Source organism: Podarcis liolepis (assembly GCF_965112155.1).
Source record: "Podarcis liolepis genome assembly, chromosome: W".
NCBI lineage: Eukaryota > Metazoa > Chordata > Lepidosauria > Squamata > Lacertidae > Podarcis > Podarcis liolepis.
In genome coordinates, this window is record NC_139568.1 from 10,451,545 (window position 1) to 10,466,374 (window position 14,830).

The following is a 14,830-nucleotide window of genomic DNA, read 5'->3' on the forward strand; positions in this document are numbered from 1 at the left end:
CTTCCCACATAGGCCCATGCCAGCAGACTTTTTCGACGACTGGCTTTTCACGCCCACGCTTTCAGCCAGCACGTTCCAGGGGTTCGACTCGGACGAGGAACCGACACGTGACGCCCGTTCCCCGGAGGGGTCACCCTCGGGATCTGCCTCAGAACCCTCGTATTGGTGGGACGATAGACCAGAGGAGCAGTGGCGCAGAAAGTGGCTGGAGGGTCCAGGACGAGCAACGTCCCCAGAAGGAAACGAGGGAGAGATGGACATGGACGTATTCGGGGACGACCCGGGTTTCGAGCACGGCGGCACAGAGATGGAAGCGGAGGTGACCGTCGTCGACGAGAGCAGGGAGGAAGAACCGGAAGCCTTCAGATGGAGGCCCGCCATGGGAAGCGAACTGTATCCGACATTCGTCCCCCTGACACGGCAGCACCCAGCTCCCGCACCAGAAGGAGGGGAGGGGGGAACGGGGGGCTTCGAGGGGGGGATGGATGTCAGGGGTTCAGGAGCAGAGGCAAGGGCAAGGGAGGAAACAGAGAGCGAGGGGGAGGAGGCAGAAGAAAAGATGAGTGATGACGACGACCCGAGATCTCCGAGTCTTTCCAGTGAATCAGAAGATTCACAGAAAGGAGCACCAGTGGCCAGGGCAAGGGGGGAGCCTAGGGGGACACCCCAGGAAGAAAGGGCCAGAGGGGGCTCAGAGGGGAGCAGTTGGAAATCGGGACCAGCGTCACCAACAGAGAGCAGGGGAGAGGAAGGGCGCCAGGGGTCAAGCGCTGGAAGCTCACAACAGGAGGGAGGGCACGAGTCAGGAGTGGCCACACCTCCATCGGGGAGCGAAGAAACGGTCAGACGGAAAGTGGAAGGTTGGGCGCGCGCGCCAAGTTCAAATGCACAGGAAGGTGGCGCAGTAAGCAGCCCGGAAAGGGAGCCAGGTCCTAAAGCCCGGCGCAAGGAGACAGGAGGGTCCGGGGGTCAGCGTCAGAAGAATCCCGGAAGGAAGAGACCCCGGGGGGCAGAGGGACCCAGAGAAGAACAGTCAGGCGGAAAAGGTGGAGTAAGGCTAGGGTATTAAGTTGGTGTACAGGGGGCGGAGACTCAGACGGAGCTTCGCCGGTCTAACCCTTAAGACGTAGAGTTGCGCGCAGCAGCTTGAGAATGGAAACTGTAACTCAATAAAAGACTTTTACAAGTGACCGCTGGCTAGCGTGATCCTCTGTGAGCTAGGATCTGGAAGCAGCTCTGACACCCACGTTCACGTTCTTCTATACATCTGCGTGACAATTCTTCTCCATCTGCGCAGCAACTACAAGTGATGGCTGGAACACCTCTTAGCGCTACCCTGGTTAAGACTGACAACTCTAACGGATCTACTAGTATAGCCCATCAAAGACTTGCTACTACTCACCTTAATGAACAGCATCCGACCTTACCAACTTTGTCTAATTCTTCCTCCTCGGCAAAGCCCTGCCTGCCTGTTAATGTTACCAAATCATGGATCCAATCAACACAGAAGAAGACTTTACCCGCACAAACTAAAATTACTGATTTCCTTATGGGTCCTCGTTCTACCCCTAAGAACCCATTAAACAACCCAAAGTGACAATTACCGGGACAGCATAAGGACCTGACATTATCAATACTTAGCTGGAACATTGCTGGTTGGAGATCCAAAAAATCAGACCCCGAATTCAGGAAGTACATAAATTAATTTAACATCATCCTATTCCAAGAAACATGGGATGAGGAAGAGATTACCATAGACGGTTTCGATCTTCTAACACTTCCGGCCTCCCCTTCCTTGAAAGGTGGTCGCCCCAAAGGGGGTCTTCTGATTGGGATCTCACTCCAACTTCGTGCCAAATTCACTCTGGTACGGGCTTCCCCACCTTTTGCTCTATCTGGACTGTCTCTCTTTGTTCTGATCAACACTGAATAAAGCTTGTAAATAATGCTCTTCTGCTGTGCAACTTTCTGGCTGTGCTTCTGCTGATAAAGAGTGTGCACGAGCCCTGGAATGTGGCAAGGTATTCCAGAAAACTCGTGTCGCTAATTGCTGGAGCTGCATGACTACAGGGATCGATGGATCGTCCGGCAGCCAGCTTGGGGCCATGATGGACTATATCTCCCTGGCAGTATCCCAACAGCTATCACCTATGGAAGCGAAAGCTTTGAAAAAGCTCAACATGGAGGGTAAATGGCCAAAATATTGGGAAATTTTAGAACAGGAAGGTGACAAATTGAAATTGCAGAGCTATGATAAACTTAAAGAGAAGGTGCGAGACTGGTTACACTACTTTCAAATAAGAGAAGCTTACAATCTGGATAAAAAGATTGGTTTTCAGGTGGAAAAATCAAAGTTAGAAACAGAATTGTTAGAACCCAATGCTAAGATACTTTCAAGAATGTACAATTTGCTGTTGAAATGGAATACTGAGAAAGAAACGGTAAAATCTGCAATGATTAAATGGGCACAAGATATAGGACATAACATCATGTTTGCTGACTGGGAGAAGTTATGGACCACCGGAATTAAATTTACGGCATGTAATGCCTTAAGAGAGAATATTATGAAAATGATGTATAGGTGGTACATGACCCTAGTCAAGCTTTCAAAAATATATCACCTGCCCGATAACAAATGTTGGAAATGTAAAGAAATTGAAGGTTCATTCTTTCACCTTTGGTGGACGTGCCCAAGGATTAAGGCTTTCTGGGAAATGATATATAATGAACTGAAAAAGGTATTTAAATATACTTTCCTCAAGAAACCAGAGGCCTTCCTCCTGGGCATTGTTGGCCAATTGGTGTTAAAGAAGGATAGAATTTTCTTTATGTACGCTACAGCAGCAGCAAGAATTCTCATCGCAAAGCACTGGAAGACACAAGATCTACCCACCTTGGAAGAATGGCAGATGCAACTAATAGACTATATGGAGATGGCGGAAATGACTGGCCGAATCCGAGACCAGGGAGAAGTGTCGGTAGAAGAAGATTGGAGGAAATTTATTGGAGGAAATTTATTGGAGGAAATTTGCATTGCAATCTAAAAATTTGTCACAAGCATTAAATTTGCACCCTTGTGTCAGCTCTGGTGCTTTCTGGAGATATTTCCAATTCAAATGGGCGAAGCGTCGGTGCCAAATATGTGAACAACCAGGGTGGAGCGCTACATTCACACATTGGCCCTTTGCATCTTCGGTGTCATCCTCTCCTGTGGAAAAAGGCACATTTACAGCAAACAAATTATCTTTAGACTGCACTGTGTACACGTGTTTCCCATCCTTGGAGAATTCACATTCGTCACCTGCAAAAGAAATTTGAAAACCATCGATAAGTAGATCATGCACACTTAACAAACAGTTAGTTAAACCAGGCACTGCATAAGCTTTGACTTCATGCTTAAGGAAGGAACAGAAGAACAAGCCTGTCTCTGTTAGCCTTTTCCTGCTTCCATCTGCAATCGTAACAAACTTCTCAGTTTTTACTGTCCTGCAATTCCTCAAAAGACCAGGAGATGGGACTAGCGAATTTGTGGCAGCAGAGTCTATTATTACAGTGAGAAAGTCTTGTTGTTGACATTTCTGGGTCGCCAGGGCAACAATCTCCTCACTACCCCCCTCCTTGGGGCTTCTGCAGATGTCCTCTCTGGTTGTCACGGCAACAGACTCCCCCCGGCAGGAAGACTTGCCCACGACCTTCACAGCTTCCGTAGATGCAACTCTCTCAGTTGCAATAGAGACTGGACTTGTCTCAGCGTTCCTGTGATGGCCTGGGATTCTGATTCAGAGGCTGAACCGGAGGAATCCCAGCCTGCACAGGAGTCCCCGCCTCCAGGGCCGGCTGAACTGGGGCAGGGCCTTGAGTCTGAAGCGCCTGCACCTGTGCCGGATCCTCAGGAACAGGCACCAGGTGATTCCACTCTGGCTCCAGAGTTGATTGAGGACTCAGTGCCTACAGGTGGGTCTCCTCCTGGGTCCATTAACCCTTCAGCCTCTCCTGAACTGCAAAGGCTCAGGGCAGAGAGGCGAAGGGAGCTGGTTTCTCCCAGGAGGAGTGCTCGCCTTAAGGCCAGGGGAGGCGGGTCTCCAGGGGGCCGGGACCGCCCCTGGCCTCAGAGAAGATAAAGGCCAGTCAGCCCAGTCCCAGGTTGCGGGAGCAACGTTGCTGTCGTCGTCGTAGAGTACCTGCTTCTGACCTTCCAGTGTTCCTGTTCCCCGCCCGGCTTCCTGCTCCCGCCACCCCCGCACTCCCTCTTTGTTGGGGTGCGTTCGGGAAGAGCCAGAAGCCATGGCCGACCAAGCAGCTACGCTGTTGGCAATAGCCCAGGAGAACCAGGCCTTGACTCACACCGTGCAGCAGCTCAGTAACGCGGTTACGGCACTTCAGCAGCGGTTGGATGCCCTACCGGCTCCTGGGGCCGACGCCCCGGCTCCTGGCAAGTACCCAGTGGCCTTGCCAGAGAAATTTGATGGGGCCCCGGCCAGCTTTCCCATGTTCCTTGCCCAGGCCAAGTTGTATAATCAGGGGTGAGCCCGGAACTTCCCTGACGACCGCACCAAGGTGCACTTTTTGATTAGTTTGTTAAAGGACCAGGCGGCCAAGTGGGCGTTGCCGCTGCTCAGGCAGGACTCCCCCTTGCTGACAGACTATATGGGGTTTTGCAATCTTTTGGAGGCCGCGTTCGGCAACCCCCAGAAGGGGAGTCAAGCCAACCGGGCAATTAGGCGGTTGAAACAGGGCAAGTCCACTGTGGCCGCATACACCACGGAATTTCGGCTGCTGGCACAGGACTTGACCTGGAATGACTCTGCTCTCCGGGACCAGTATCTCGAGGGGCTTTCGGACGAGATACTGGACCAGCTGGCCACAATGGAACGCCCCACCTCGCTAGACGCCCTCATTCAACGGAGTCTACAGATAGACGATCGGCTGGAGGACCGTCGTCAGGCCCAGGGCCGCCGGCACTTCCAGTTCCCGGTGCCAGTTTCTACCAGCAGCTCCACGGCCACAGCCGAGTCATCGGAGGAGCCTATGCAGCTCGGGGCAGTGCGGCCACGCCTCTCCCCCGCGGAGAAGACACGGCGTCGGGAGGGGAATCTATGTCTCTACTGTGGCGGAAGTCTCTACTGCGCCCGGTCCTGTCCTGAGAAACGCCAGCCACAGGGAAACCGCCAACCCCAGTAGCTGATGGCCCTGGCTACCGGGGGTCCCAAACAGCGCAGAATGGGCCCACACCGATGGAATTGCAACACCTTATGGTCCCGGTACGGCTATACCCTCCAGGTGGGCCCTGAATTCTTACCCATGCTCTGGTAGATTTGGGGGCAACCCGCTCCTATATGGACGCTGCTTTCTCTGCCCATCATCAGGTGCCACTTCAGAACAAGCCAGAACCGGTACAGGTGGGGGCAATTGACGGACGGCTCCTGCGTTCAGGTGCCGTTACTCAGGAAACCCAGCCCTTGGTCCTGTGCCTCCAGCAGCACCGGGAGATGCGAACTTTGGACATTGCCTCCATGCCCCGGTTCCCCCTGGTGCTCGGGATGGACTGGCTGGAGGCTCACAACGTTCAGATTGACTGGGTCAAACGGACTGTGCACTTCCCAAGACGTGTTTGAGGAACGGGGGGGGGCAGACCAGCTGCCGCCGCATCGGTCTTTTAACTGCAGCATAGACCTCCAGCCTGGAGCGCCCCTGCCGGTGAGTCGCTTATACTCTCTAACAGAGCCAGAGCGCGAAGCTTTGCAGGACTTCCTGCGCAAGAACCTGGAGCGTGGGTTCATTAGGCCTTCTACCTCGCCCACCGCTGCGCCAGTGCTCTTTGTTAAGAAGAAATGTGGGGAGCTTCGCCTTTGCCATGATTACCGGGCCCTGAACAAAATTACCATCCCAGACCGGTACCCCTTGCCCCTTATTTCGGAGTTGCTGGAGCGGGTGCAAGGGGCACAGGTGTTCACCAAGCTTGACCTCCGGGGGGCCTACAATTTAATTCGGATCCGGGCCGGGGATGAGTGGAAGACAGCATTCGGGACCCGGTACGGGCAGTTCAAATACCTGGTTATGCCCTTCGGATTCTGCAACGCGCCCGCTGTGTTCCAACGGTACATCAACCACGTGTTCCAGGACTTGCTAGACAAGTACGTGGTGGTGTACTTGGATGACATTTTGGTTTTCTCCCGTGACCCAGCTCGCCACGAGGGTCATGTCCGGACCGTGCTGCAGCGCTTGCGGGAGCACCGCCTGTATGCGAAGCTCAGCAAGTGCGAGTTCCATCAGCGGTCAGTGGACTTCCTTGGTCACCGACTCTCCCCAGATGGGGTGCAGATGGATCCTGGGAAGGTGGCAGCAGTTCGGGATTGGGCGGCACCTCGGAACCGCAAGGACCCACAGCGTTTCCTGGGGTTCGCCAACTATTACCGGACCTTCATTGCAGATTATGCTCGTCGCACAACTCCACTCACCCGGCTACTGCGCCCCAAGACGCCGTTTTCCTGGGACAAGGAGGCAGAGGAGGCGTTTCAGGGGTTGAAGGACTGTTTCCAGAGAGCGCCGATCTTGCAACATCCTGACCCCTCTCAACACTTTGTGGTAGAGACCGACGCCTCCAGTACGGCTCTCGGTGCCGTCTTATCTCAGCAGCACGGACCTGATGCGCCACTCTTACCCTGCGCCTTCTATTCCCGCCAGCTCCTTCCAGCGGAGCGTAACTATACTGTATGGGAGCGGGAACTACTGGCCATCAAGGTGGCCTTTGAGGTCTGGCGCCACCATCTTGAGGGGGCACGACACCCGGTGGAGGTGAGAACCGGCCACCGGAACCTGGAGTACCTCCAGACCACCCGCAAGCTGAACCAAAGGCAGATCCGGTGGGCGTTGTTCTTTTCCCGGTTCCAGTTCCGGATCCGCTACATCCCTAGCTCCCAAAACCAGAAGGCGGATGCCCTGTCCCGGAAACCTGAAGACAACGCAGACACGGTACAGCAAGTAGTACCCACCACGATCCTACCACCGGCTGCATTCCTGGTCACCCAGGAGGCTGAGCCACTGCATGCTCGGGTGCGGGAACAGCAGCGGGTCGACGCTTGGGCCTAGGAACGACTCCAGGAACTGGCTGAAGGGTCCAGCCCTCAGTATCCGGGGCTGGCCTTGCATCAGGGTCTTCTGCTGCACCACGGTCGCCTGTACATCCCGCCAGGGCCACTGCGGGTTGAGGTTCTCCGGATGACCCATGATGCCCCAGCAGTGGGGCACTTTGGGCGGTATCGGACCACCCATCTGGTAAGCCGGGAGTTTTGGTGGCCCCGCCTAAAGGCTGACGTGTCTCGCTACGTCGCTGGTTGTGATGTCTGCCGGCGGGCCAAGGGCCCTACCGGGCGACCCCCCGGCCTACTTCAGCCATTGCCGGTCCCACCACGTCCTTGGCACACGGTTTCGCTGGACTTTGTAGTGGACTTACCTCCGTCTCGTGGCTGTACCTGCCTTCTAGTTTTCTCCGACCATTTCACTAAGATGGTACACTGTGCCCCCTGCCCATCCGTACCCACAGCTAAGGAAACCGCTCAGCTGTACCTTCAGCATGTCTTCCGCCTGCATGGCCTACCTGAGCGTGTGGTGTCCGACCGAGGCGTTCAGTTCACATCCCGATTCTGGCAGGCGTTGCACCAGACCCTCGGGACAGAGGTCTGTCTCTCATCAGCCCACCACCCACAGACCGATGGCCAGACGGAACGGGCGAACGCGGTGCTGGAGCAGTACCTCCGGTGTTACTGCAGCTACCAGCAAGATGACTGGGTTGACCACCTAGCATTGGCGGAGTTCGCCTACAACAACACGGTGAATGCGTCCACCCAACAGACCCCGTTCCAGGCCAGTTACGGGTATCATCCACGGCTGTTTCCGGATGTGCTGCCGGCATCCGCGGTCCCTGTGGTGACGGAGTGGCTTCAGGAGCTCCAGTCCCAGCAACAGCTATTGATGGAGCAACTGCACCGGGCCAAGGAGGCGTACAAGGCCCAGGCCGACCGCCACGTGGGGCTGGAACTCCACGTCGGTGACCTGGTTTGGCTCTCCACTCGCCACCTCCACCCCTCTCGACCTTCGCGGAAGCTGGACGCCCGTTTCACTGGCCCGTTTCCTATCGTGGACCAGGTCTCGCCTGTGGCATTCCGTCTCCAGTTGCCCGCAACCCTGAAGGTTCACCCGGTATTCCACAGGTCCCTGCTGAGTCCAGTGGCCCCACCCGACGAGTTCCACCCGAACCTTCCCCGACCGCAGCCAGTTTTAGTTCAGGGGGAGCCTGAGTACGAGGTGGAACACATTCTGGACTCCCGATACCGCAAGGGAAAGCTACAGTACCTCATAGACTGGAAGGGGTATGGACCGGAGGACCGTTCCTGGGAACCAGCAGCCACCGTTCACGCGCCTGCCTGCCTCCGAGATTTCCATGCGGCGTACCCCAGCAAGCCGGGTCCAGGCCCTCAATCGAGGGGGGGCTGGGAGGGGGGATGGTGTGATGGCCTGGGATTCTGATTCAGAGGCTGAACCGGAGGAATCCCAGCCTGCACAGGAGTCCCCGCCTCCAGGGCCGGCTGAACTGGGGCAGGGCCTTGAGTCTGAAGCACCTGCACCTGTGCCGGATCCTCGGGAACAGGCACCAGGTGATTCCACTCTGGCTCCAGAGGTGATTGAGGACTCAGTGCCTACAGGTGGGTCTCCTCCTGGGTCCATTAACCCTTCAGCCTCTCCTGAACTGCAAAGGCTCAGGGCAGAGAGGCGAAGGGAGCTGGTTTCTCCCAGGAGGAGTGCTCGCCTTAAGGCCAGGGGAGGCGGGTCTCCAGGGGGCCGGGACCGCCCCTGGCCTCAGAGAAGATAAAGGCCAGTCAGCCCAGTCCCAGGTTGCGGGAGCAACGTCGCTGTCGTTGTCGTCGAGTACCTGCTTCTGACCTTCCAGTGTTCCTGTTCCCCGCCCGGCTTCCTGCTTCTAACCTTCCAGTGTTCCTGTCCCCGCCCGGCTTCCTGCTTCGGACCTCACCTCGCCCCTTGTGGACTGTTTCCAGGCTAGTGACCCAGGACTGATCTTTGACTACGATAACGGTAACCTACCCCCCGGGACCAGCACAGTTCCCACACAACTCCGAAGCTCTTATCTCTACTTGCTGCAGGTGGCCGGCCTTGAAGCCTTTAGCTCTTTTAAGCTTCCCAGGCTCCGACTCACGACGTAAACAACTCTTAGCAGATTTTGGAGAAAGAGGCGTCTCTGAGCTTTCACTGCTCACTGCCCCCCCCCCACTGCTCACGGGGTCTCCAGGACGTTTTCCTGCACCCCCTCTGATGGGTAAAGGGCTTCCAACACTTGGCCTCTCTCCAGGCTCCTCACACAGACACGTTGCAGCATCCGCACAGCTCCCAGGCTCAGCAAAAGCACCAGCAGCATTGCTAGCAACAACAACAGCAACAGTCCCTTCGCCCCCCTGTGGGGGATCACAGCTCCTCCCAGCTGTGTGTCGGCTCTCAAGAATGTGGCCGGCGCCATCTTGCCTCTCCCTTTCGGATGCAGCCACTTCTCGGCCCATGCTTCCCACCCCAACTCCACAAGCTTCTTGGAGTGCTAGCCAAGCGGCCTCTGGCTTTCTTGCACCCAGGACAACAGGCACCAGATGAGCAATCCACACTTTCTGCCAAAAAAGCAAGCACACGCTTCTCAACTTCTCTTTGCTCTGCAGCCCTCTTAGCCTCTGCTTTGCCTGCTGCATTCTGTGTGGGGTGAATTACATTCCACAGCTGCTCCCCAACCAGCAAAAGCTCCACTTGGAAACTCCACTGCAACCAATTTTGGCTAGTCAGTTTCTGACATGGCAGTTTAAACTCAAAGCCATGTTCACAAGGCTGAGCCATTGCCTCCCTTCTGTTGGCTTTTTCAAAGGTACTCACTCAGCAGCCAGACTGGGAACTCCGGACGATGTGGCTCTCAGCTCCCACTCCGTCAGCCTCCTCCGATCTGCCCTTTGAACTCTTTGAAGCCTTGGCAGTCGATCAAGCTGACGTCCAGCAGATAAAGCTTCAAAGCCCTTTCTCACACGCTTCACGTTGACCCATAACCATTGTTAGGTAGATTTATTGCTTTAGAGTTCGGCGTCCAGCACACTTCCCCCTGCGAGCCTCTGCAGGTCGTAAAGCAATTAGCAGATAGCAAAGTTGCACGGCGATCGTGTGATTTGAAAGAGCAGTGAATTAAGTCCCACACGTTTCTTCTGTCCTAATATCTCTTTATTTGCTCAAAAGTAGCATATTTACAAACAAGCACTTCCATCTGAATCAAGCTGCATGTTCTCCCTCTGTTTGCAGCTGCGTAACAAAGCTGCTTTCACTTTTCACTCAGCTCACAGCATTCCAAGCTGCTTTCGTCAAGTCCTGGCTTACTTCCCTTGTAAGTGCCTCCTCTCAGCCTCGAGACACAGAAGGTTAACCCTTCACTACACCCAACAGAGTGTATGTGTCAAGGTGAACACAGAGTTGCAACAAGGCATGAAAGCACAACTGCTAAGTGCAGGTTTGCCCCAGGAGTTTTGGGCTGAGTTGCTGAACGCTTTTTCTTACACGTGGGTAAAAAAGGTTTCCACAGGTATGGAAAGTTCTCCTTTTGAGAAACTGTTCAGGAGAAAACCTTCCGTCAAGCAATTAAAGGTTTTTGGGTCTCACATGTGGGTACAAACACCACAAGTTGCAAAGGGTGCACGGGGCATTTTCATGGGTTATGAGAAAGGTCAATACAGAGTTTTCTTGCCTGATTCTTCTTGGGAAAATTAATCCTGCGTCCAGTCAGGCTTCCCCTGCACAGCTCTGCTCGGGAGCTGATCTGGCAGGAATAGCAGAGTCGCAGCGGTTCTGCATCCGTGTGAGATGAGGGATAAATCAAGTCCAAAGACAGATCGGTTCTTATCTCTAGAAGCGTTTATTTACAAGCCATAAATCAGTCTCAAACCATCAGAGCATTCCGGCATCTTTGGGTGCTCCAAAAGCACACTCGCAGCTTCTGCTGCCTTAGCTGTGTGTTTCTCTCAGTCTCAGTCAGAAGTGAAAGCAACTCTCACAGACAAAGCCTCTGACGCACTTCCCTGCGTCAGGCTCCTCCCAGATACAGGACACCACGGAGTTTTAACCCTGTCAGTTCCAAACTCCACACCCCCTCTTGTCCTGCATCTGGGGACAATAGCCAACAATGCTTTCCCTATACACAGGCCCTCACAGAACTCCTCATGCTTCTGGAAGGTTAATGGTTTTGTGAAACCATCAGCGAGGTTCTTTGTTGAGGGACAGTATTTCAGAGCAACTAGCCCCTCACGAACGCTCTGACACACATTTTGGAAACGTATGTCCAAATGTTTGGTCCTCGCCTTGAACTGCCCCGTCTCAGCCAATTTGAGACATGGTTGATTTTCTTCATGCACCACAACGGGCAGACAATTCTCTCCACAGATTTCCTCGACCAAACACACATAGAACTCCAGCTCTCTGCAAACCTCTGATAGCACACTGAACTCAGCTTCAGTAGATGAAAGCGCTATGAGACTTTGCTTCCGGGACCTCCACCCAACTACTGAGTCCCCAAACTTCACCACTAAGCCTGACACTGATTTGCGGTCTTCAGAGTTAGCCCAATCCGAGTCCACAAAGCAAGTCAGCTTCACTTCTCCTTGCGCTGGCAACCTAAGACAAAAGTCTTTGGTTTCCTGCAAAAATACCTCAGAACTCTCTTGATGCCATTCCAGGCTTGCACACTAGGGTTTGATGCTTCCCTGCTGAGCAGATTGACAGCAAAGGCTATGTCTGGTCTGCTCCACTGGGACAAGTACAACAAACTCCCTAGGGCTGATTGAAACACTTCAGTATTTTCGAACACAACGCGTTCTGCTTGCTGACTTTCTTTCACGTATCCAGCCTCCATGGGAGACCTAGCACCTGCACAATCAGACATTCTGAACTTCTCAAGCAACTGTTCAGTCTTACCTTCCTGGCAAAGCAAAAAGCTACCATCCTCAGTCCTCGCTATCTTGATGCCTAGGTAGGATTTGACATCCCCAAGCTGCTTGATCTTGAACCGCTTTCCAAGCTCCCTAGCAAACTTCACCTGCTCACCAGTCTGTGCCATCATTAACAATTCATCAACGAACACCTGCACCACTTGCTATGTCTCTCCTGACCCCTTCAGGTACAGGCAACTGTCTGCAAGAGATCTCTTAAAACCTAGCTCTTCTAAGGCTTCATGTAGGCACATATTCCAATTCCTGGCAGATTGGCGTAATCCATAGATGGATTTGTGCAACTGCCACACGATGCCTTGCTCACTGACTTCAAACCCTGGAGGAGGAAGCATGTACAACTCCTCCTGGAGATCTGAGTTCAGGTAGGCGACATCTACATCGAAATGGTTCACCTTCCAACCTCTCTGTGCTGCTATCGCCAAAAGCGTCCTCAAAGTCTCGCTCTTGAGGTTGGCGAATAGACCTCTGTGAAGTGGACACCTTTTTTCTGTGTGAATCCACGTGCCACTAATCTCGCTTTATACTGTGGTTCTCCTGTTTCTGTGGGTTTTAAGCAGTAAACCCACCTACAACTAACAGCTTGCTGGTTAGCCGGCAGCTGAGTGAGTGAGAACACACCAAGAGACTTCATTGAGTTCATCTCCTTCTGCATCGCCTCACGCCATTTGCTAGCTTCTTCCTGAGGCAACTTCTGAACATCCTCAAAGGATTCAGGCTCACATCTAGCCACACCAACCCAGACACTAGTGGCTTCATACCTGTCAGGAGGTTTACCCTTGGTTGACCTTGCTGACCTCCTCAGCGTGAATTCTGGAACTGCGCCTGATTCACCTGGATCAACCCTACCATCTCCTGTGTCAGAAACCTCCCCCTCTGACTTGCTGCGCCATTTCGGGCGTACAGCTGGTTCTGCTGGCGAGGATGGTTCACTCCTTGGCTCAGACTTGACAGAGACCTGTGGAGATCCCTGCTCTGGACTCTGTGGCTGTGGACCGTGCACCTCAGCAACAGGTTCAGCCTTGTCCTCCTCCTCATCATCACCTGAGTCTAACAGAACATCCGGGTTCCCGTGTGTGATGGCCTGGGATTCCGAGTCTGAGAGTGAACCGGAGGAATCCCAGCCGGCACAGGAGTCCCCGCCTCCAGGGCCGGCTGAACTGGGGCAAGGCCTAGATGCTGAGGAGCCTGCACCTGTGCCAGATCCTCAGGGGCAGGCACCAGGTGAAACCATTCTGGCCCCAGAGGTGCTGGAGGACTCAGTGTCTACAGGTGAGCCTCCCCCAGGGCCCAGTAACCCTTCGGCCTCTCCTGAACTGCAGAGGCTTAGGGCAGAGAGGCGAAGGGAACTGGTTTCTCCCAGGAGTGCTCGCCTTAAGGCCAGGAGAGGCGGGGCTCCTGGGGGCCGGGACCGCCCCCGGCCTTAGAAGAAGATAAAGGGCAGGCAGCCTGGTCCCAGGTTGCGGGAGCAATGTCGTTGTGGAGTACCTGCTTTTACCCAGACCTAGATCTGCACTCCCAGTGTGCCTGTTCCTCGCCCGGCTTCCTGCTTCTGACTCTCCGGTGTTCCTGTTCCCCGCCTGGCTCCCTGCTTCTGCCCTACCAGTGTTCCTGTTCCCCGCCTGGCTTCCTGCTGCTGCCCTACCAGCGTTCCTGTTTCCCCGCCCGGCTCCCTGTTTCGGACCTCGCGCCTCATCTAGTGATCGTCTACCCTGCTAGTGACTCTGGACTGAACGTCGACTACAGTATTAGTACCTCCCCCCCCCGGGACCAGCACAGTTTGCTCCCGCCCACACCCGCACTCCCTCTTTGTTGGGGTGCGTTCGGGAAGAGTCAGAGGTCATGGCCGACCAAGCGGCTACACTGTTGGCAATAGCCCAGGAGAACCATGCCTTGACGCACACCGTGCAGCAGCTCAGTAACGCGGTTATGGCACTTCAGCAGCGGTTGGACGCCCTACCGGCTCCTGGGGCCGACGCCCCGGCTCCTGGCAAGTACCCAGTGGCCTTGCCTGAGAAATTTGATGGGGCCCCGGCCAGCTTTCCCATGTTCCTTGCCCAGGCCAAGCTGTATATTCAGGGGCGCGCCCGGAACTTCCCTGACGACCGCACCAAGGTGCACTTTTTGATTAGTTTGTTAAAGGACCAGGCGGCTAAGTGGGCGTTGCCGCTGCTCAGGCAAGACTCCCCCTTGCTGGCGGACTATGTGGGGTTTTGCAATCTGTGAAGACGTTTCCACCCACTCTGCTCGCAAAACTCAGCACTGCCGCTAATAAGCAGCTTAGACTGGTTGCCAGTAGGGTATGTGAAACGCCACGCCTTTGAACTCGGCTCATAGCCTACAAAGATCATCTTCCTAGACCTTGGCTCACCCTTTCTGCGCATGGCCTTTGGAATGAGAACCCAAGCCTCAGAACCAAAAACGTGCAGAAAGTCCACCTTCGGTTTCTTCCCATGAAGCAGAAAATACGGTGTGTCTCCTACACTTGAATTGAACACCCTGTTCTGAACAAAGCATGCTGTCTTATAACTTTCAGCCCAAAAGCGCTGTGGCAAACCCAAGTCTGCCAACATAGCATTCGCTGATTCCTGTAGGGTCCGAAACTTTCTCTCCGCCACCCCGTTCTGTTGCGGTGAATAGGGGGCAGTCAATCGATGACTGATACCTTTCTGCCTGCAAAACGATTGCAGCGCAGAACCTGTGAACTCCCCCCCGCGATCAGATTGAAAGGAAACCACCCTGGTAGAGAAACGCAGCTCTACCGCTGTGATCCAATCCCTGATCAGTGCAGCTGC